The 22,310-nt window shown below is 36.0% G+C and overlaps 1 protein-coding gene across 4 annotated transcripts in view; it reads right to left on the reverse strand.

The window, feature by feature from the left end:
• The window catches only part of SLC25A21 (solute carrier family 25 member 21), a 238,376-nt gene that overhangs the window by 81,133 nt on the left and 134,933 nt on the right, over positions 1–22,310 (reverse strand). The window lies entirely within an intron of this gene.

A 22,310-nucleotide genomic window follows, 5' to 3' on the forward strand; every position in this document is an offset into this window, starting at 1 on the left:
ACTATACATGTCTCCTGGTGGCTCTCCTCCCTCCTGAAAATATCAGGGAAGAGCAGCCTTGTACAGGCTCAGGAAAGTCTACAGGTCCTGAGAAAGGAATCTGCAGTGAGATTGTGCTAAAATAAAGGAGAATCTAAGCAGGAAAACAAGAGAGTCTGCACACTCAGTGCCACACTGTGCTGTGGCCTCCACTGGGTTAAATTTTAGCCTTTGCAAATTCAGGAGCCTTGTGGAGGGGAAGGGAGAGTGAGTGAGAAGGTGAGAGAGAGAGGAGGAGAAAGAAAGAAGAATCTTACTTATGGCCCACAAAATCTGTTGAAGCCCACATCCAAAACATTTCCCAGAAGTATGTGGTACAATGTTATACCAGCACAGTGAGACACTGAAATGCGTTCACCTATACCTTGACCATTTCTGCAATGCCATTCCACTTGTCCCTTCTCTGCCATTCTTTGAAAAGACTCCAAAGTGCAGCAGAATACAATGCAGAATAATGAAATAATATTTAACCTTCATATTGAAATGTTCAGATAATGTAACACTGTAGCTTTCATATGCAATGCCTGGAGACTTAATTAAATGCAACGAAAAAGTATTTCAAAGTAACTTCATGAGAAAATGCAAGCTGCTACTTAGTGTACAAAAATTCTTGTTCTTGGTAGGAAGAGACCACAAATTTGCAATACATTTTGGATTGAAGGTCAGAAAATTCAGTTCTATATGTAAAACACAATTTTAAAAACTGTATTTTTTACTTTAGGCTCTTTGTTTAATATCTTGGTTGTTATTTTGGTTGGGGTTTTGTTGGTTTGTTTTGTTGGGTCAGGTTTTTGGTATTTTTCTTAATTTTAGTTTGAGACAATAGGATTTATCACCTGGAAAGAGAAAGAAAAATATGGTATTAGATTTTACACAAATGGCAAGACTTTATTTGATGGCACGTCAGACCAAAAGGAAGGTAAAGTGAAGGAATTGTGAAACATGAGTCAGGATTTAAACTGTTAGGTTTTACAAAGATACTTACTTTAATTACTATTTTATCTGTGAAATATAGTCAGTGCTAGTATCGTTGAGCAGAAGACTTTATTAGATTGGTTTAACCCCAGGCAGCAACCAAAGCCCACACAGCCACTTGCTCACTTCCCCACCAGTAGCATCAGGGAGCGAATCAGAAGGATAAAAGCTTGAAAATTCATGGGTTGAGATACAAACAGTTTAACAGGGCAAGCAAAAACCACACACATAAGCAAAGCAAAACAAGGAATTGATTCACTGCTTCCCATGGCAGGCAGGCATTCTGCCATTGCCAAGAGAGCAGGGCCACATCACATCTAATGGTGTCTTGGAAAGACTAACACCTGGACTGGTGAGTCCAAATAACTCCCCTACCTCCTCTTTCCCATCACTTTAGATACTGAGCATGGTCTGGAATATCCCTTTGGTCAGTTGGGGTCACCTCCCCCGGCTTTGTCTCCTCCCAGCCTCCCCTGTACCCCCAGCATCCTTGTCAGGGTGGCAGTAAAAGAAGCAGAAAAGGCCTGGACTCTGCCTAAGAACTGCTCAGCAATAACAAAAACATCTCTTTATTATTAGCCTGTGTTCAGCACAAATGCAGAACACAGCCCCATATCAGCCACTGTGAAGAAAATTACCCCAGCCAAAAGCAGCACAATTGGCATTACAAACGTATTTTCAAACCTTGTCTCCTACAATCAACAAGTTTCAATCATGTAAGCACAACTATACTGAGACTTAAAGCTACTGTTTTAAAACACTAACTCTGCTGTCAAGGCCCTTAAGAAGTCTTGGATTTGCATGCAAATCAAAGAAACAGCAGAAGTCAGTAGAGCCCCAGAGACAGAACCTTTTCTAAACTAGTCAAGAGAAGATTTAGAGCACATCAGCTCCTGCAACAACCACAACCACAGCATGCGCTCTACACCATATGATGTGTCATGTACACTGCACAGATCTACCATCTCTCTTTCTTTTTTTTTTTTTTTCAATATTTCTGGCTACATCACCCACTATATGATTCTGATAGAATGGACTAGGGATGGACTTTCAAAAGAAAAGCTCCTAAAATTAGCTCAGGAACCTTGTGGGAGTATTGCCCATAATTGGATTTGATTATAAGATGCTTCCTCTTCTGCTTTTAGTTAAGCTTAGCTAGCTATACTAGAAAGAGTGATTCAGAAAACAGGTACTTGTATCTTAATCACAAAAATAAAAATTCATTCCAGAAAGGGCATTTACCCACAACTGCCACGCACATGCTTTTTAGCACAGCTGATTTTAGTTCTTTCAGTGGTTTCCTTGAAGATTTAAACTCTTTCAATGTTTCCTCCATAAAGTTCACCGGCAATGTTTCACAAAAATTTGGAAGGAAAAATAGAATAACCCTATTGTCGTACATATATCTAGCAATTTATGACAGAATAAAACCTTAATAACAACAACTGAAAGCATACTAAAAATATGTCTAACAACAATGTCAGGGATAAACATCAGACATAGGCAGACCTTTGTTTAAAACATACCACAGGAAATATATTCAGCAGTTAGAATTTATGAATATTGAGTGTTTATTTAAAACATTAACCTAAGGCTATTGTGAAGTGACCAAAAGCATATATAGCTTTCTGCACTTGCAGAAAGGCTACAGGAGAAAGGAATAAAATTCATTACCCATTTTCAAATTTTCCCCAAATTCTATGATTAACATATTTCAAAATTGTGAATTGATACAATAATTCTGTCTTTTAATTTCTTTGATTTTCTATTCCTTATCTAAGACACATTCTCTGAGTACAACATTTTCTGCATCTCTACCAAAAACACATGCTTTATAGTGGGAAGGAAAATCCAAAACAAGCCAGTCCTACACATGAATGATAAGAAGATACAGAATCTACAAAACTTTCACTACTGATATTTGCCTGTTCTTATAGTTCTGGAAACAACTCCAAACCACTGTGGAAGAAAGCCTAAGTGTTGAACACTCTGTGCAGAGTGTTAGATGCAACATGTAAGATGGCTAGAATTCTTGTTTTTCACCATGATCTAAGAAAAAGAAAAATGCTGTTGTTAGGATAAACACTGATTGTCACTGATGATCATGAGGTATCCCAAGTTAAAGCCATATGGACTTACTGACCTGAGAACTATGAAAGCATGTCAGACTTTGTCTTGAGAATCTACCACAAACAGTAAAAGAACTCTAGTGCAATAAGCGTAACTTCATAGATTCATGCAAAAGCTCTTGATATTTGGATGGTACAGTGAAGATTTGAACAGAAATAGGGAGGAGAGTCTTCTTTTGACACTTGTTAAGCAACAAAGAGAGATATGAAATGGTTTGGAAACCAGGACTCAACTGTTTGAAGGGAGTAGAGGTGATCCTGAAACACACAAAGACTACAGTCAGTATCTGCAGTTACCAGGCCAGATTCAGCACCCCAAGGGGCAATGGTAACTTTTGAAGGAGTAAAACTGATTCAGATTTCTTTTTCCTTGCAGTTCAACCAAAATGAGATCCAGCCAAAAGACTCAAGAATACTAGTTTGGAATTACTCTTGAAGTGTCAGCTCAGTTTCTGGCACTCAGACGTATTACACACAGGAGGTTCAGGAATACCAAATGGACAGTGCTAAAAAATAAAGAAATTCTCTATCTAGGGTACACATGATTCTGCACCTGCAGCATAGATACACATAATGCAATCATTTTAAGAATGGATCCATTAGATGCAAATTTTTATTTATTCCTTTGAGGAGCAAAAATGTGTTTCTATCTAGTTATTTTGATTAAAAGGAGTTGTACTTACTGAAGAAATGAGAGGCAGGGTACTAGTGGCTACAGTACTCACAACAGGATCTGGCAGAGACACAATCAGTTCTTGCTTTTTTACAATGCAGTTTGTAGCTGAACCGTGTGCACAAGTGAACATGCTGGAGGAATGAGCTTATTTGGAGCTCATATTTTAGTCTTGCCTAGAACAGTTTCTGAGCTTTGGAAAAGGATTATGCCACAGAGACTCAGGGGTCAAGGCATCTGTGAAGGTTTTGGGAAAGTGAAGTCTGACATTCGATTCAGGAAGGAGGAATTGGAACTCATTCTCTCACTTCATAGCTATGTGCTAGGATGATAAGGTTATTGTCTATTCCAGATTAGACTTCCCTCTATCAATTTTATCTTGAAATTAAGAGTTGATTACATGATTACATAGATATTTAAATATGTAATTAATACACATAGTAAGTTATGTTAAATTTACATAGTAAGTTATGTTAAATTCAGAGGAACATTTCCCTAATGGCTTTGAAGTTTTTAATTGAGTCTCTGGATTAGCACCTGAATATTCAAGGAACACATGACTGCTGAGTCCATCATACTTTTACTTCAGTGACCATGAAAATGAGGACAAGTAGATCAAACTATGGCGAGCTTCTGTTTAACTACATGACGGAAACCAGCACAGCTGGAGTCAATTCTTAGCAAATTGATCAGAATTCCTTTACTTTAACTACAGCTTAACTAATAAATAGGCTTTCATAATTTTCTGCAATCAATCTAAATGTATCTTAAAAATTAGTGAAACATTTGATCTTGAAATGTTCATTAAATCTTAAGTATATAACTTTGAAGTATTTGTGTAGCTTATCTTTCTGCCAATTTGGAAAAGAATAACTATAATAAAAACCCTGTAGAAGATGAATGCTCATAATTAATTTCCTATGGAAAAAAAATAGTGTTTTTTTGTTTTTTAAAATTCACTATTAACTTTTGTTACTAGGTTTGTATTCTGTTTTTTTGTTCGTTTAAAGACATTTTTGCATCAACTTCTGGAACTAGTAGTAATCTCATTGAATATCTGAAAAAAACTGTATGCATGTTGATGCTCTTCTTCTGCCATTTTTTAAAGTAAGCACACTTCATACAACAACCCAGACATTTTTCTGGATAGATCTGTTCCTTTTAAAGTGTTTTTCAAGTATTCTGTGAACAAGACAATCTTGAGCTCCCTTTGAACATAACAGGCACGTGGAAGATCTAATGAAAATACACTCTTAAAAAACGTAATTGATCTGGCTTTCACCCTTTTTTTCATGATTATTTCTGCAGTTACAGACTGGAAAAATCTGAAAGTAATAGAAACGTCCTATTCGCTAAAATAAATGAATACATTGAACTTCTTTTTAATTCCCCCCTAAAAGCCCATGTTGCAATCCCTCCTAAGGGAAAAAAAAATAACAAGAAAAAGATGGAGTTTGAACTCAAAGCAAACATAAAAGCTTTATTCACAAAAAAGTCAATTACACAACCCAATTTGTTTTCACCAGCAACCAAAGGAAAGCCTGGTTAGGATGTTGCAAGATCCAAACACCTTGGATCTATGTATTCCACCAAAGTTTATATTATAGATATTTCTAAGAAACAAACTAACAATTAGAGACACCTGTTAAAAGGGCCTGTGCTCTGTTCACACTTCATGTAGTATCTTAAAGTGACAGCATATTAAAATGTCAGTGCAATTCTTTTCCATTACAGAACTATTTTTAACAACAGAAAGTGCAATTAAATTGTCTGCTCCTAAGTACTTGTATATAACTTGCTTAGCAAAATGTACTAAAGTACGTTGGTGCAGAAGGGAAAACTACCACATATATAAATTTTAGTACTAGAAAACACACAATGAAAAAAGATATGGACAGGAAAAAAAATTGTAGTTATATTAACCTCCTGCCACATTTTTTGGTACTTCTTAAGCACATATTCTTCTAAGATAGTTTTTCAATTTTAGATGTATGGGCCTGTATTGTAAGATAAATATTGTGGACAAAATAAATACAACCATGCTGAAATTATTCAAAACTTAGCATTTGATTATGTGTCCACTACACAACTTGCAGTGAAACATTCTTTGACCCCTCCAGCACATAAATATGTGTCTAACTCATGTCAGAAGTACCCTGAGTGGGAACTAAGCCACATTATGAACCATACCTGAGAGCAGAGCAAGACAAGCACCTTCAAACAATTCCTACAGATCCTTTTAATGGGTATCACCCACACAGTGAAGAAGAATTTACAGCACCTTTACTGTTAAATAAAGTTAAAGAAAAATTACAGCTTGATAAAGTGGATTGCTTTGGGGAAAATTCACTTTAAAAAACAGTTGTTAATTTATAAGAAAATTCCAACAAATATGAAGGTTTAAAGTTATCAAAACTAAATTTCTAACAAAACCCATTTTAAATATTCTGTCATTAACTGAAGATCATGCATGCGTCCAAAGCAGAGCATCTAAAATATTTCAGCCCCATTTCAATGTCCCGTGGAGTATGAAGGGTGCTACACAGTCTTGTGGCAGTGCCTGAGGGAAATGTGAAAATCTGACTGTCTTTTAAAAATGTTGCATATTTTGTCATTTATTTAAAGTCATAGATAGATACAACCTTCCAAAATGTTCATGTTATGACAAATTATCCACCACTATTGGGTTTACTGAATTGATTATTCTGAGCTACAGGACTCTGTGGAATTGAGTTAACAATACTGTAATCAAGGGTAAACTACTTTTGCCCACCTGACCAACACATTGCCCCAGGTTACCACTTTGTAGCAGAAGGAACAAAATGAACTGTCCCCAGATATTTTTGCTCACAGCCTTTGTTTTAATGGAAGGAATATAAAATACAAGTCTTTAAGCTGTATTTCATGAAGGATCACATTTTCATCTGTATGACTTCTGCAGTTTCCCACTAGCTTTCAAAGAAGTAGCTTCACCATTTTGAAATCTGAAAATTTACTGAAAATTGATTGATGTATCTTTGAAAGACATCCTCTAATATATTTGTCTTTGTTTTCAGAAATCTGTCTCATCAAAATTTTAGCTGACCAAATTTCTGTTTATTCTAAGTTTTATTATGCTCTGGATAAAAATCCTGGTTTATTTTTCAAATATGGAAGCATTCAAACACCAGGATTCAAGATATCTGTGTGCTCAGAAGCCAGCTTGTCTTCAGATAGAAAAGTAAACACTTTCCAAAGGCTTGTGATTTACATTGTTCACATCAATTGAAATTTGGTGCAACTGCAAAAATTATGTCTACCAAGAGCACCTGTGAATTGGCCTCGTGCTGTAACATTTATGATTATAATTTTATGGTTTGTCACCCAAGACTCAAGTTTACATTATTCTTAAGCTATGTGATTAAATGGGAGGAAGAACTTTGGGCCAGACCTTTCAAAGCTGCTGTATGTATTTCCACTGCACTCAGGCTAGCCAAGAATACTGGAACTGTTGCAGCCCCAGCACACCTAACACAACCCTGTTCTAATTGGTGCAGAATTCCTATTAGTCACAAGGGTCTGTGCTGGCAGCAACAAAAAGCTGGATTGTAAAAGACATTCTGACCATTGACTTCTTTCCAGAATTACCTACTCCCATATAAGAGTTTGTGAGGAACAGGTGAAGCAAAGTCATTAATCCACCTTTACTCCATATACCACCTAAGGACTTCTGATTCACTAAGAAAATTTTACAGTGCCAAAATCTCCCTCAATGTCCTCTGACCTGTCAGAATAGCACAAAAAGACAACAACAAGGCCTTGCTCTTCTTATTCAACTGGTCTGAATGCTGCTGTATAAATTTATTCAAAGGCTGAAAAGTGAGAAAGTAGAAATGGCATTATTAGTGCATCTAATTGATCTCAAAATCTGGTTTGGCTAATCAAGAAAAGGTTTCATGTAGCAGAATCAGCTGAATCTATGTGAATTATTAACCTTTTTCCACAGATGTGATGTTCTCTGGGATTTCATGTTGTTTCTAATGGATGAGATGCTTTTCATAGTACTCAGAATGCATATGAGCATGATATACCCACCATAATTCTTTTATTTCTTTTCTGATGATTCATCAGAATAGTGAATGGAAAATGTCTGAGTCAGTGAATTCAGCTCTTATTATCACAGGGAACTCTGTCATATATGCCTTTATAGGTCACTAGTCCTAAGGAAGTGACTGCTACAAAAATAAGAGGCTTTTTGCCTCCATAGGACCTATTATTATGTATCAGAAGACAAAGTATCAGAAGGCCATCTGTCCTGATATTTAGTCTTTGCCAACACTCCAGAGAGGATCATCAGGCCAGTATATGGCAAGAGGACAAATATACACCCTTTGCATTTTCAGATGTCATGGTTCTGGACCTCAGCCTTCTTGTTATGTCCTTGCTCTCTCCATCCAACTATGGGAATAAGTTTCACATATGGCACTGTACTTATTTCTTGATACAGGTTTACTTCCTAACTAGAGCACAACACTTCATGTTCCATTTTTTTCATGCTGTTCATCAGAACTGACTGAAAGAAAACCCACATCTGCTTGGAGGGAGACTCAGTTTACTTCCTTCCATAGTCCTCCCTCTCTAACTATACTTTTTGCTGGGCAGTTTTGTTTTGTTTGCTTGCTTGTTTGTTTGTTTTTCAAATTTTCTTCTTTTTGTCATTGAATTAGTTTTTGGCCAAGTTAGAGAGCTGAATCTGATGAGTACAGGGCTGACATGAGGGAATATTTTTATTATGAATTTTTAGTAGCCATGAATTAATATATCTGCTAAAGCTGTAATATGAAATTTCAACCCTAATTACATATTTCACAGAAAAGTCAACAGCTCTTTGTAATGTGCAGTAATTTTTCATAGTAATAACAGTAAGAAACTTCTGCAATATTGTGCAATTTTATTAACAGAGAACTTCAGGAATGCTTTATTCATTCAAATTTGGCCAAGTATTTAGATATTTGGTACTGCAGAGCTGATAAATGACTACTTTGAAGAGCAGGAACTAAAATACCCATGATTTTAATGGTTTGATGGTTCTGACTCAGGATCTTCCACAATCAGTTGAACTGATGTAAGAGTTCACATGAAACAGAAAGGGGAGGTTTACCCCTCAATTTGTTCTGCCCTGTTCCTACTCACTTTTCATTGAGTGGTCCTGCTGCTTTCTCCCTGATAGTTCTGATGCTCACTGAACCCTTCTAGTAAGCTGATACAATTCACAAATTCATGAGAAACTGTACCAATTAGTCTTCCCCCAGGAGGAAATGTTCTATAGGCTTATGGAAAACTACAAGGCTCTGTAAGGAGCACTGTTGACAAGAGGGAGACAAGCATCTTGTCTTTTTAGCAGCAATGAGCAACAAAATTGGATCATTGTGTCTTGTAAAGTTGAAAACTGAATTTCAGTATATTCCTAAATTTTCTACAACATATGCCATATACTGTCACAAAGCACTATCTGTGAAATAATCAAATTGTTAGTGGCTTTACTTCTTAAATATGTCAAGTTGCCCAGATAAAATAAAAATTTGGTAAGAAAAAGAATGTGTCTGAAAAGGAAAATGATATATTGCTATTCATCTAAAAATACACCTTTCAATGATTAAATTAGGAAAGATTTTTACTTACATAAAATTGTTGCATTATTCTATTCCCCTGTGAAGGTAACATAACATTCTTGCATTATTTTTATTTCCCCTGTGATGGAGCTCAACTTCCACCTTCAAAGGAACATATTTGTCCATAACTAACTGAACTTCATTTTTCAGAGAAGATACAACACTATGATGCATGTTCTGTCAGACAAAAGAGAAAAAATGGCAATCATAGAAATACAAGTTTTATGTAACTTAGACATAGTAAATAAATATGCATACATCTTTGATTAGGATGAGGTTTTGCATTACAAGATAGCTGATCCAACAGCCTGCAGCCACTGGAAAACAAATACTTTTCAATAGCTTAATTTTCTGACACGCTATCAAGCCAAATCAATTTTCCCTGCAGTTTTGCAACTGCTAGATCTGGCATACGGGAAATGGTGGGACCAAACTGCAAAGACTAGAAGGATGTTGGGTGTCAAGGAACCAGGAGAAGGCCTAACTCTTTTAGTGTAAAACCACCCTTTCACCAGATCGAATGTAACAGCATCCGCTAATGACAGCATGTACACACATGCCTTTCATGCATACCTCTAGCACACAGCCACGGATGATCTGGGTCTGGGCTGCCCCCTTCTTGTCCTCATATTGCCTGATACACAATTGTGTGGGGAGTTAATTCAGAAAACCAAGCTGGTAAAAAAGAAACCCAGGCAGACAATGATTAATTGATAAGTCTTCCATTGTGCCAGCTCTCTGAAATGCTGCGTGTCAACGGGGCAAAGAATGGTAGCATATTTGTCAAGGGAACACAAATTGAGCTGAAAATGTGGAACCATGTTTTTAAATTAAGTATGCCTTCCTTCACTTCTTCTTTCTAAGATACAAAATAAATCTTAAAAGGTGGGAGTTTTTTGGATTTTGTTGTTGTTTGTTTGTTTGCTTTTCCTTTCCTAATCTGTATTCCAGTTTAGCAATTTCAAAACTATCTAACTTCACCCATCCAGCTTGTAGATGACTCACTCAGGAAAAGTGCCATGAGGTAGCAGAATAATCTAAAGACCCACTGCTCTTTACAGGCACTTTTTGATCCAATTCCCATTTGTCTCATTCTCCTACCTCACCCCTTGTACCGTCTCTGGCTGATTCCTGCACTGACATGATTCAGCTCACTAAGGTAGAAAGAAAGAAGTATCCAGTGGTTTCCTGGGGGAAACCATCTTGATCTACGTTGCCACACCTGGGCAGATGCTGGATGGACAGCATGTAGCATTTGGAAATACCTCTCCCTCTGTTACAGACCCTGAACTCCACCACATGGGCACCCACCCATGGCACCTTCCCAGCACTCTGCTGCCAGCTCGTAATGGCAGCCAGTGCACAGGGGACACACAGGTGCTGTTTTGCCCCTGCTCCAGACTTAGGGAAATGGATAAAATGGTACAAGAAACAGCCATACTTTTGTAGTTATAAAAAATTAGCACTGCTATGGATCAGTAATCCACTATGGAGATATGAGAAAATAGGGAGGGTCACAGTACCTCTGAGGCACAACCCCTTCTGTGTGCTGCTCTTCAGCTGGTGCCGCTGAGCTCTGCCCCTGGCTCAACTCGGGTTGTAAAAGCACAACCTAACCTACTGCCTTCTCACCAGGGAGTCATCAGCTTACTACAACATCGCAGCAGCTAAAAACTTGCAAATATTTCCTTAGCTTTTTGTTGTTTCTTTTTACTCTCTTGAGATACAAGTTCAAAAGACATCTCTGCTATGCCAAGATTATTTTGGAGATGGTATTTTACTTGCATCCCACTCAACATGAAGACTCTTGTTTCTCAAAACCCCCTCTAGACCTAGAATACACACTGATGCATCTGTTCATAAAAACATACAGAAAGCACAGTTCATAAAGATATTATCTCTCTTTTTATTTATTTATAGATTTACTTGGCACTTACTGGACCAATGCAGTTATTTTCGGGACATACTTAAATAAAGCATTAAGAGCCAACTTCTCTGAGAGAATTATTGGCATTGCTACAGTTACATTGTGCTTCCAACACATACAGCTTTATTCTCTTGTATCCATAGCTTTGGAAAGCTAGCTCAAGTACAAGTAAGAAAAAATAAAAGTAAAGAGGAGAAAATTTACTTTCTGTTTATTGTAATTGAAGTCATTAAACACTGATTTTCCATACTTGAACTATCTCCCACTCATTGCAGTAGATGAACAAATACTAATAAAATAAACATCAGCAGTTCTCTTTCTTTCTTTCTTCCTGCCTGCCTGCCTTCTCTTTTCTTCTCTTTTTCCTTTCCTTTCCTTTCCTTTCCTTTCCTTTCCTTTCCTTTCCTTTCCTTTCCTTTCCTTTCCTTTCCTTTCCTTTCCTTTCCTTTCCTTTCCTTTCCTTTCCTTTCCTTTCCTTTCCTTTCCTTTCCTTTCCTTTCCTTTCCTTTCCTTTCCTTTCCTTTCCTTTCCTTTCCTTTCCTTTCCTTTCCTTTCCTTTCCTTTCCTTTCCTTTCCTTTCCTTTCCTTTCCTTTCCTTTCCTTCTTTTTCTTCTTTTTCTTTTTTTCTTTTTCTTTTTTTTCCTCCTTGCTTGAATTATTTTAGGCATGTTCCATCCATGATTAGAAACCAGGCATGACAGTGGTCTAATGCAAAAGTTTTGTCCATGGAGAAATCAGACATGACTACGGTCTACCCCTGAATGTGATCTTAATGTTTTATACCACTGACAAATCATTAACATCTGTTAATAACTCACCCAGCTGCTTTGTTAGATTGTTTTAAAAAAAACTTATGTACACCATAGATGTCTCCAACTCATAGTCTAAGTAACCTTTCCCAGCTGCTTAATCCTTATTTAAAATCTTACTTTAAAATACACACATTTTTAACGATCCCATTTCTTTGTCTCCAGACAAAGTAACTGTGCTAACATCTGTTCATTTTCACTCCCCAATTCCCATCTTAAATACTTATTTTCAGCATGTATTTTTCTTGTAAATAGAATCCCATGTACTTTCTCACCTCCTAGTCCTTCATTTTCTCCTTTCCGCTCTTGCTCTCATTCCACTCTATCCCTCATGATTTCTTTTGACTGATTATATTTTAAATACAGTATTAATACAGAGAAAAAGATTATTTAAAGAACTTCTTTGATTATCTCACACTAATTTAAGCTTGGGAAAAAGAAAATGGGGGCATGCCATGAATCTACTATGTCTAAAGGGAATAAACAAAGGGAAAGGGGAACAATATGCAGTAAAGGGTGTGTAGGTAGTTGTAAAGGATAAAACTATGTAATGGAAATACTGGAACATTAGAAAATACCCACTGGCTGTGAGAAGCAGTAGGCTACGTAGGAACATTCCAAGGGAATTAGAGAGGACTTGTCACCAAGCACATTTTAAAACAGACTCGAAAAAAGGTATGGTTTGGGACCAAGCATCAGGCAAAGGCAAGGAGAGAGGAGAGGGTGAGGGTGAGGGTGAGGGAAAGTGAGAGGGAGATGAAGCTGAACTCAGCACTGGGATGGAGAGTTCTGAGTGCTACTACAGCAGTGGCAGAATATGACAGACACAGGCTGTAGCACCTCATTTGGGAACAGGCTGTGATTTTAAGTGCTGGGTTTTAAGACTGCATCAGTCTAAACAGTACAGCTCTGGATAAAATGCTAGCAGTTCTGGTACCATTCCCCATGGCCAAAAAATAGCAGATGAATAGTTGAATAGATATCCCATGTCCAAAATAAATAAATCAGATTTATAAGTGATGTACAAGATAGTTCATACTGCACTGAGCATCAAGATATCCAATGTTATTTCTTTCTCACTGTTAAGAGTATAAGGGGCACAGAGGCAATTTACATAACTCAAAAAAGGTACATTACCATAATTGCTTTTTTGACAGCAATAAAATAGCCTGTCCTGAGTCTGTGAGAATCTAAACAAATAAATTATACACAAATAATTGAACACATCTATTGTATTTAAGCCAATATAACACACTAAAATACTACAGGGTGTTTTCTGTACAAATATGGCTGTATTTTTCCAGATCTGTCAGTTGACGCACATATCCAAAATGTTTCAACTGAATTTCATTTTTGTCATGAAAATTTAGTCATGGCTTCTCATACATGTAGATATCCTGTTTATGTGTAGATACCTTGAGACAGTAGAAAGAAAATCCAAGTGCTTCTATACTAACTTTAACTTCTTCAGTACTTTCTAACTAGAGAAACAGACAAGAGTACAATGAATATATTTTGCAGGCTACTTAATCCTCAGTTCTTTTAATTTTTGTCCTTTTCCCACTGTAGTGTAATGACAAAATAATTACTCTCTCATAACTCTAAGGCATGGTATGATTCTTCACCATAACAGTTTTAGAGCTCTTTCCTCACATTTTTTTGTTCTGTCTAGAAGAGGGTTATTTGTAGCTTCATATTATAAAAGGAAGCATTTTCATAAAATTAAGACAATAAAAAATGGAAGAAAAAATTATTAGAGCTTTCTTGGATTTAAACTGCAAGTGCAGAATGTACAGCCTGTGAAATCACAAAACACAGTCCACACCACTTTTTTGCAACTGCATCATGCAGACACAACTAATCAACTGCAGGCTTTTCCAGTGCTAGAGAACTTAAATATCAAGAAACTTCACTTCCTCTACCAAGGAAGATGCTGTACCAGTACAGTCAAATATGTCTGTGTGCATTTATTTTTTTGAAGCATGTAAATGTATAGATATAGGAGAGAAACCCTCAGGCTCTTGTCATTTTACAAGTTCTGCCCATGTAGCTGCCAGTAATGTTTATATGAACTTTGTAAGCACTGGAAATCCAAACATAGAAAGAATATTGTGCTATGTCATTAGAATGAAAACAAAATATACATTTAAGGGACTTGAAACAAACTGTTCTAGCTCATTGTCCAAACTGGAAGAAAACTAAAATAAGAAGCAAAAAATTGTTAAGAAAACAAATGACTGAATATATCTTGCAAATGTCCATAGGCAAAAGGAGTGTCACTAGCAGGATGGATAATCAATATGTCTTCTAGCATGATTACTATTTACTCCCCAAATAAGCTGCTCAAGGAATCATCTGTAAGAGTTCACCTAGACAGAGCTGCACTTGAGGAATGCAAAAGACCTTCTCACAGAATCATAGAATTGTCTGGGTTGGAGGGGATCCAGGAATCATCAAGTCCTACTCTTAAGTGAATGGCCCATACAGGGATTGAACCCGTGACCTTGGGGTCATTGGCATCACACTCTAATGGGAAGATGCACCAAACCAAAAATCTCAAACAAAATTAAATACTGCATCTTGAAGATAACTAAAGCCACTCCAAGTCAGCTTTGGTCCACCAGCCTTCTAGAAACCCAAAACATCCCTTCTGTATCTATCTGTCAAGAAATTATACAAGAAAAACACCACACATTCTTTCTTGCCCTGGCATTCTCTTTCTTTTGCTGTCTCTGGTAGACTGTCCACTTGCTTCCTTGTCTCAAAATCTATCTATCCCATCTACTACTGCCTCTCTCAATTCCCCTGTGATGATCTTGCCACTTCCTCCCTGCATATAGAGCCATTTAATTTCCTTCCAGTGCACTCCTGAAGTAGGTGACTATTTCAGCATCTGGAGTTGTCTTTTATTTCACATTATTCCCCTAAAAGCCTCACAAACCAGGAAAGCATTCTTTAATAGGTAAATAGAGGTGAATGTTCTATCTTGAGCTGAAGGTGGACACGGTTTATTTTGTGGGTTGAGATTAGAAATTAGAAATTCTAGGTTGTTACAGCTCACAAGTGACTCAAGAAGCTCAGGGAAGTTTCAGTAAATCCAGTGAAATGGCACAGATTACATGTAATCCAAAGCATGTTATCATCATGCCATGCTGTCAAGTGAAAACTATGATTTTAGGGTATTTTAGTCCAAAAAGGCACCTCCTATTCATTTAAAAAACTCGAGTAGATGGCAGAATGTGTAATCAAAATTAAAGCAAAGCTTGAGAGATCTGCAGCAGTCTGATTTGATGATGCAGAAATTAAGTTTCTATCAAAGAAGGGATAGAATTTTAAAATCAAGAAAATATAGGTTATAGATCTTCCAAAAATCTACACTGATTTGAAATAGGGGTATCATCAAGCAGTTCTGGTGTTTGATCACAAATAACACTATCACATGAGGAGATGATGAAGCCACACTTACACAGCTCCTTTTATCCAAAAGGATTTGACACTCTTTATAAAAATATACATGTGGTATGCCTATGAATAACAAAAAAAAGAAAAAGCATATAGGAACTGAACCACTTCAACCAGCACTGCAAATCAGAGCATCTGTTTAACAGTGTACATCAATACTGTTCTTTAATTCAGGGAAGGATTTAAATTGCAATAATATATCTAGCAGGAATTATTAGCCCATGTGCCCTTATTAATTCCTAACAGATTGTACATAGAAGGAAAAAGAAGGGCAAATTATAGAGCACTGGATCACATCCACATCCAAATTACTATAAACTGTAAAGTCCTCATTATAAAAAATTTGGATCTGTACATAAATATCCAAAGTATTTCAATGCTGAAATTCAAATGCCAAAACCAGAGCAAAAGTTGCAATATGCACACAAGCCCTGTGAAAAATTGTGCCAAAGGCCACTGATAATTGAAGGAAATCTAATCCCAGAGAAAAGTCTTGACATTTGGATGAAATAAGGACATTAAGCTGACTTGGTCAGGGATTATTTTTACTCAGTTCTTTTTCTTCAAAATGAAAAAAAAACATTTCTCAAGAAACTATCACTTTCAATATATTTTTATGCACTTCTTTTAGATGACAATGGATGTTGTTCTGTGCATTTTCAAACAAAACCTTCTGTTTTTCTAGTCCAAAATTACTTAAAAGTCATTGTAGAGGAAGAAAAAAAGAAAGAAAAAAAAGGAAGTGAAAACCTCCAAAATCCAAAATTAATTACACGAAGTTTCATTGGCCATAACTCATTGTTTTTCTAAGTCTTCTGAGAGTTCAACTGTTCATTCCAATACAGAATATTTTGGTATCCTGATAATTTTCCCAGGACAGCAAGACTATTTTCTATTAAAACTGTTACAAATCTAACTAGAGCAGTTTGCATCAAGAACCATGAACTTAACATGGCCTGATGCAAACCAAGCGAACTACGGTCACTTGGAAATGGTAACATTGTATAAGGACAATGAACTTTTCCTTAACCAATCTTTTTCAGAAACAAGCTCCACCTCTGCCCATTCAAACAAAAAAGACCAAAAATCAAAGAGAAATTAATGATATAAAGGAAGTAGCTCTTGCAAAATAACAGATGGAATGAGATCGGAAACACATGTAGTAAGCTGAACTTTTTTAATAAGACCAAAATGACAGAATTGGAACAAAGGAACAGAATGGATAAACATGCACACAAATCAGCAGAACAGTTGCTTACTAGAGATGGGTCTGTAATGCAGATTCCAAACCTCGATTTAGATCCCAAATTATTTTTTAGATTTGGGCCTTTAAATTCATGACGTTGGTTTAGAATTTTTCAGAAATAGTAGAAAAATTTAAAATCTCCATCCTGACTACACAAAAATCTCTTCCACAGTTTCTAAGGTGAATTATTTGCCTCATATTTTAAATGCTGATGTTTGGGATCACACATGAGACCAAATGTCAGTCCATATGAAGATTCTGACCTAAAGCTGAACTATGTGAAGAGGTATTTCAGTAGAGCAACATGGACTGCAGCCTCCCTGCCAGAGGTGAGAAACAGCTTTAAGAAAAAAACCAGGGATGTTGGATAGGTTGATCATGAAAACAAGATATACTTAATAACTTATTCTCCTGATAAATTGAAGTAAATTTTTTTTAAAAAAGAATGTCTCCTCGGTCTCCTTTACTCATGAATTTTGAAATTGCCCACTCATCCCCATGTGAGAATGAGTTGTGAAGGCACAACTATTTAGAAAAATAGAAAAGACTGTTTAAATATAGAGAAAAAAATCAAATGGAACTGTGCATTTAAGTTAACTAGAGAAATATTAAAAACTGCCTACTGAATATATGTTTCAATTGTTACGACAAAGGTTACCCTGATGATTCTACTGTTAAAATAATAAACTAGACTTTCTCCAAGCCTTTTATATGGTATTTGGCATAACATTCACCTCTCTTTGAATACATTGTCCAGAAGTAAAAGACATAAATAAATACTAAATACTCCAGTGGTATGAATTCATCTATCTCCACTGAAGTCAACACAGATCTGGAGGACAAATTGGTATTATTGAAATGTGAGAGAAACCATCTTTCTTTCAAATATTTGTCTCAAAGTGTATAGTGATGTCAAATTAAGCCTAAAATGGAATAGAGAAGTAAAAAATTCATAATTCCCCTAACACTTTTCCTGTTTATTGGAAACATATTCAGATAATTCAACAATTTCAGATGTATTTGTTTTTCAAATGTTATGCATTGGAAAGTTTTTGATGTGTTGTTATTTTTAATCTTTTTTCTATTTTTTATCTGTTTTCTATTAAATTCTCTCACGTAGACAACTGTTAAAAAAAATTACTCAGTAGGTTTCCATTTTCTAACTGCATAATACCAAGTCACATCCAAAATGGTTATTTCTACACCAATATATGTTTCACAGTCTGTATGAATACTTGCAAAGGCAATTTTGAATTGTTTTCAGGAAGAGTGCAGTCACTAAAATTCAGCTGCATAAATATTGGTGATAATCAAAGAAAAAAAAAAAGAACAATAGCACATATAAAGGGAATCAGCTTATAAACCTAGGGAAATATTAGCTGAAATTGTATTTCTACTTGTAGTTCTAATTTTCTAACATGACCAATGGTTGCATGCATTTTTTGAGGTGTTAAAATGCAATAGCAAGCAGAATTCTATGTTAGTGCATTTAGTTCAAATTCATGGAGCTCCTGAAAACATAATTTTTATGCCAGTAACCCAGTACTAGGGAAATGAAAAAAACAAACTGCTTGGGGGTTTTTTCCCCCTGGGAAGTCAGATTACCTCAGAACATAAACTGGAACTGTCAGACAGATCACAGTAGCATCCTCCAGTTACCAGTCAGGCTTGCTTGACTGATTCCTCAAATACAATAGCTCTCCTTTGACTTTATACAGCTTCCTGTTACTCTCCCTTTCCCTCACCAACTATGCACCTGTGAGCTTCTGCATAAATACTAATTTTTCCAACAATAAAATGTTAATATCTGAATTTTGCATATTTAATTGAGCCAAAATATATGACACCAGGACACGAAGTATAAGCTCTACCTGGAAAAGCACTTTACTATTTTTAATTTTAAAGTAGTATATATGGCAATGTCTTGACCTATGTACCATGACCTAGTATGACATTTTGTCATCCTTTGAAAGTCTCATGGATGAAAACAGCATTACAGCCTGCATTATGCTTAAGACACAAAAAGGACACAAAGTAAGCAAACCCAGCTCTTTATCCAGGCTAAGATGCATTTCTCCTCCCTCACTTTCTAGCAAAGAAAGATCATTGAGAGTTCTTAATTGAAAAACAGACCTTCTATGTCTTGCCTGTATCTGTACTGAAAAACTCTTGCTGCTGCTGTCACTTCTCATACATGGCCACACACAAAAACTTATCAGACTTTGTATTTAGGAGGACAAGAGCAGAGGTTCAGTATTTTATTTAATGGCTAAGTTAATCATAAGGATAACTGATATATGAAATAGCTAAAACTTAAAAATTCAGCACATCTTTTTTTAATAATATCTCATCAGAAACTATTCCAATATATCTTGCAAATGAGAAAAGAGCTTCATTTCAAAGAATAAGTGGGATTCATAAAGCTAAAACAATGGATCATCGTTATCTTCCTCTATCTATTTAACAGGAATTTCTTAGAGTAGTGATCTTTGGTGTTCTAGCAGACAAAAAATAGAATTATTTTCAGATGTACACTTAGGAAAAAACACTTCATTAAGCATTCGATTCTCTATGTTTATAAGCATGTACTTATATACTGTTCCTCCCTTGATGTGAGCAGATAAACAAATCTAGCATTGTTACTGTAGAATAATAGAAAATTGCTAAACAGAGAAAAGATATTGCAAAATGTCATAAAGGAGCCAAACCATTTTCCAGGGTTTCAAAATAATCTTTGACAGAAACTTTATTTTCTCCAAATTTTTTATTAAAAACATACACATACACAAAATATCAATGGAGCACTAAGCCACCAATCTACTAGATGTGAGCCTCTGACATCCTTCCTAAACTCCTTCAGAACAGAAACTTAGATCAGTGAGATCACAATGATTTGAAATGGCCACAGGACTCCTTGCACCGAACACACTTCTAGAAAAAAAGGTAGGAAACTCAAAACACGATAAAAATTAAGCAAAAAATGGTGCTTTCATACATCCTTTCACCTAACCAAAAGAAAGAAAACCCTAAACCACCTAAATCACCAAAACTGTAATAGCTGGAAGCGATTAGGAAACGGTGGATTATCAATACCATGTTGGGAAAGATTAAGTACACAACAGTACTTAGAGGCACTGCAAGAAAGGAATAAAGTCAATGAAAAACTATTAGAAAACATTCTCTGTCCAAAGTTCAGAATTAAAACCAATGTTTCATTTGAACTTTCAAGGCCATCAAAGAATTAATCTGCCATAGTAAATTTAGACCATTACAAAATGAAAGGAAGAAGCATGATGTTAGGAACATAGAACAAAATGATGGATGAGATCAAAGGACATTCTATTCTTGGTTTTGTCATTTGCTTTCAAAATGTAAGTATTTTCAACTACTACCATCTGCTGAGATCTGCAGAAAAGTTACTGCAAAATCTGCATAATATCTCTCAATACATCCGCATCAACAAACTAGAAAAACTAACACTTGGGTGCAGACCACTTCTGCAAAGAGCTGCAGCTAACTCAGTGGAGGAGTTAATGGAAGTTTCTTCAAATGAAGAAATTTGTTTAATTGATTTATTTGATTCAGCCCCTCAGTTTTACCTTGATAGATAATCTGATTTCTTCTGCACAGCTACTGTACTTTCCTTTTTTCCTACTTCTTTGTTTCTTCTAAAAATTCCACTGTTCATGGACTCACATTTCACACTTATGGGTTTCCTAATTTTTATTACTTTTTATTATGTTTTTAAGGATTGTTACAGCCTCACAAACATCCCCCCACACTCTTTAAAGCTTTACAGTTCTGGATGTCGGATCTGAGAAGCCTTTTCACTACTAAAAGCTTGTAAAACTCACAAAAAACTCAAAGAGACATGGGAAAATCTGTCCTTGTGTTCTGAGAGTCCACTGGCGGTTCCTATCAGAAAAACTGAAAGTATGTCTGTTGACTGCCAGTACAGATGTGCAATTAATGCATTTTCTGACACATGATATGTGGCTTACATTAAATTACCAATGATCTACATTCTTAGTATAAAACCCCACAATTTCTAGTTCAGTACAAAGAGAAAAACAGGAAGAAGTAACACCAAAGCTTGAAAGCTATAGAAGAGTTACAGCACAAACTGCCCAAACGAAATCACTAAAGCACATCCTTTGGGGACCACTTGACAGAAGAGCAAGACAGATTTTTTTCTCTTTTAAATTTGGTCTTGTATTTGTTTTGCTTGTACCCTGTTGCTTTTGAGCCTTAAATTTCAATCTTATGAAAGCCTTGTTCTAATAGCATTTTTTCAGTAGTACTTGGAAGGGCATAGAGGACCCTCAGAACCACCAGGTGCATTGTCTCTACATCAACCAACACATCCACGTTATGAAGGGATACAGAGGGATTGCCTGAGCAAACTCCACACCCTGACGAGGATCTGCAGCTCCCCAGCAGTGTTAATGCAGCTGGAGCCTGAATAAATATCTCCTGGCTGGTGTTGGGCAATGACCACAGACTGAAGACTTCCTTCTGTAAAAATGCAACCTGCAAAAAAACAAATCTCAAGGTCTTTGGCAAATCATAGAATGTGATTTAAACAGGAGCCAAAAATACATCCACAAAAAGCTCGCGTTGGCTAACTGAAACTAGAAGTCATTATTGAGAACTTCAAGCATATTCCAGAGATCACAGCTGTCCTCATCATTTGTTTGGGTCTAATTAGTCTCCTAGTGAAGTTTTTCTACCTAGTTTGTCTAATACCTAGTTTGTCTGTGACCTAGATAGAGCTGCAGGAACAGTATATGGTAATTATTTGCACTGCACAACACATGTGGCATAAATAGTTTTCTCCTTCTCCATTCTGGTTTTCTCCATTCGTATGCTTCTCCATTCTGGTTTGCTTTTCATGTACAGTAACACTTACTTGTGAATTTATATAAAAACTAAAAAGCATAGAAAATAAAATGGTGTTCCAGAAACTAGAAACAAATCTATTCTTTTTTCATATCAGTAACCAACATTAGAAAAAAAACAAACTAATGAGCAAATTTTCAAGGTCATTCAACAACATTTATACTCATACAAGAACACATATTCAGAAAACAAAATACAGACAGATAAAAATATTTTAAATATATAAAATCATGAAATTATTTAGCTTATAAAGAGAATATGGAACATCTCCTCTTATTATTTTTATTAAAAACCTGTGAAAATTATTTTGGAGGCAATATGGTATTTCCCAATTACATATAAAAGCATTACTGTAGATATTACCTATACTAAGTGAATTTAACTTTAGCCATCTTCATGTCATAGCATTGGGTTACAAGAGTAAAAACACATGTCATAAGCAGATTTAACACCTTTAGATGACCTCTAATGAGAAATGTGCCATGCTACTCAAATTCCAT

This window comes from Poecile atricapillus, chromosome 1, assembly GCF_030490865.1.
Source record: "Poecile atricapillus isolate bPoeAtr1 chromosome 1, bPoeAtr1.hap1, whole genome shotgun sequence".
NCBI classification, from domain to species: Eukaryota; Metazoa; Chordata; class Aves; order Passeriformes; family Paridae; genus Poecile; species Poecile atricapillus.